The following is a 2,898-nucleotide window of genomic DNA, read 5'->3' as shown; positions in this document are numbered from 1 at the left end:
CAAATATATATATAACTATATATATTTATATATTAGATATATATATTATTTATAATAAATAAATGTTATATATATATATATAATATATATATGTAAATATATATATATATATATATTAATATATATTATTATATACTAAATAGAGAGAGATGGATATTTAAGATAAGAATAGATAGAAATAATAGATAGATAGATGTAAGGTATAACAATATATATGTTATAATTATGCATTGTATTGTATTATATATATATATAATATATATAATATAGATATATAATTATATCACACTAGAGTATATATATATAATAAAATATAATATAATATATAATTAGGGCTTCGTGAGCAGGAACATAAGGGCACGCGAGCAGGCCAGCAACCTCGTCGCGATGCAGGCAAGGAAAGCAAGCGAACAGTTCTGCCATCTTGTTGAGGTGCTACAGGGCAATCCTCGCAATACTGTGAAGATGGAAACTCAGCAGTACCCGACAACGTGAAAGTGAACTGCTGGGAGGAGGTGGCAAGACTCTGAAAGTGAGTGTTCAAGCCTGATGGATGAGGTGAATGCAAAAAGGAGCGGCGCCACGAGGTAAGCAACGTGGTCGCAAACGCGGAGAAGGCCAGACCGATTCGGGCATCAGAATGCCAGAGTGTCAGATTTACTGGTCTGCCTGGGGTCTCGTGGCAGGGAACCTCCCGCCATCGCGAGCGTCCCGTGTCGGAGCCGCTGCCCTCAGCAGGCGGGGGACCCTCGCGGAACCCGCTCCCTTGGGTACATATGGCGGCATCACTCGACCCTCAACCCCCCTCGTGCCTCCCTCATCACCCCTCCGCTCCCATCCCTCCCCTCCGGGTGTTTAGTTCAAAAGTTCACGGCCATCACTGCACGCGTTCTCCACCTGCGCCATCCAGCCCGTCAGGAGAGCCCACTCGGGCCACCAGTACATTCTGTGAGGGCGGAAACCTGTGGACAACTGGCGGAATATTAACGACGAGAAGGGTGGCCCTGGGACGGCTTATGTTGCCCAATTTGGAAATGCGTGGACTGTGGCGCTTCTGCCCAGGGCTGGAGCCAAGAAGAAAAGGCACTACAGCTGGTAACAGCGCTACGGGGCCCCGCGGTGGAAGTGTTGAGCCATCTGCCGCCGCCCCAACATGCCTCTTACACCAGCGTGGCGGAGGCTTTAAAACGCCGTTTCGGCCATCAACACCAGGCCGAGGTATATCGGGCCCGCTTGAAAAAGCGGACTCGTGAGCGTGGCGAGACCCTATCCCAGCTGGCGCAGGACGTGGAGGCGCTGGTAAGGAGGTCGTACCCTACGGCTGCGGAAGAGATGATCGTGGTACTGGCCCGTGATTTCTTCGTTGACGCTTTGCAGGACCAGCAGCTGCAAATCTACGTCAAGCAGGCACACCCTGAGGACCTGCAGGTGGCGCTGGCGAGGGCCTTGGAGTTCGAGGCCTTCCTGAAGGGAACCAGTGGCCAAGAGCCGGCCGCCCAGAACCGTCGTGATCTCTGGGGCCGGAAAGTGAAAATAAAGGCAGTGTCAAGGAGGGTGAGCCCGTACAGATTCCACGGCTCGTGTTGGGGCTGTGGCGAAGAAGGGCACAGACGCAGTGCCTGTCCTAAGGCTAAGGAAGTGGTACATGCGGAAAACTCGGACAGGCTGGAGAAGGGGGCCGAAACCCAGCCGTCCTCGGTTCCTGGACCCCGACTTGAGTAGCTGCTGTCGACAACCAGCTCGATGCAGGTGGAGGGCTCAGTAGATGGGAAGCCATGCCGCCTGACAGTGGACACTGGGGCTGAGAAGACCCTAGTGCGGCCTGATATGTTGGCCACTACGCAACAGACGTCAATGGTGACCATGAGCCAGGTCTTGGGGCAGGAGATACCCCTCTGAGTGCCACTGCCAATTTGCCGCCGCCCACACCTCCACCAGAGCGACCCCAGCGAGAGCGAAGAAAGCCGGGCTGGATGAAAGATTTTTATGTTGTTTCTGAGAACTAATTACCATTACGTTTTCTTTTGTTTTGAAAGAATTTTATTTGTTTTTGAGGAATTATTTTCTTTATGTTTCCTGTTGTTTATTTCATGTTTAGGTATGTCAGAGCAGACGGGTCATCTGCTTGATAGGGGGGGATAGTGCTACGCCAGTGGGTCTTTGTCTCTGTGCGAAACATGTGTTACTAATAAACTGATGTAAGCTGGACAAACATGACGCAACGTCTGGGCAGGAGCAACGGAAGGAACGAGGCCAGGACAGACGCAGTTAGCTGCTGCCCCTGGGAAGACCTCGCGTGTGACCCTTGTGACCTGATATACTTTCTGTTGCCCTGTTATAAGCTGTATTGTGCAGTGTGATGTGCTGGTTTCCCCCCTGTATTGTGCCTATAGAAAGTGTACGGGTAAAGAACTAGTGTAAATAAAGGATAGATGTTTTAGAGTGTGTTTATTTCATGCCCTGCCTTGCCATGTGGTGTGGCCCCTCGTGGTGTTCTGGGACGCTGTGGTGTTTGGTGCCTCTTGGAGCTGTTCTGTGTTCACGACCCTGTGGTTAGCACGCTGTCTGCCTAGCCTGCCTCGTGTTGGTGGCAGATAGACGAGGCGGCTGGCGTAACAGTATATATATAAAGATATATCATATATAGATATAGATATATATATAACATACTATTTATAATATATAATATATATATTATATATATTATAATAATAAACATATATGGTACATGTATATATATATATATATTATATAGATATATATTTATATATATATATTATACATTTAATATTTTAAAATATATATGTATTATATATATATATATATATATATATATATGGTATAAATATATTATATAAATATATATATTATATATAATACAGACTCACACATATCTAT

General features: G+C 46.4%; 1 pseudogene; it reads left to right on the top strand.

Moving 5' to 3' along the window:
• The first annotated feature begins 387 nt into the window (after positions 1-387).
• Positions 388-2,440, top strand: LOC147472152 (uncharacterized; annotated as a pseudogene).
• The last annotated feature ends 458 nt before the right edge of the window (positions 2,441-2,898 follow it).

The sequence above is a fragment of the Penaeus japonicus genome, unplaced genomic scaffold (assembly GCF_977035675.1).
Source record: "Penaeus japonicus unplaced genomic scaffold, GWHDUDI00000001_assembly GWHDUDI00000003, whole genome shotgun sequence".
Classification (NCBI taxonomy): Eukaryota; Metazoa; Arthropoda; class Malacostraca; order Decapoda; family Penaeidae; genus Penaeus; species Penaeus japonicus.
This window is presented reverse-complemented; position numbering and strand designations above follow the sequence as displayed.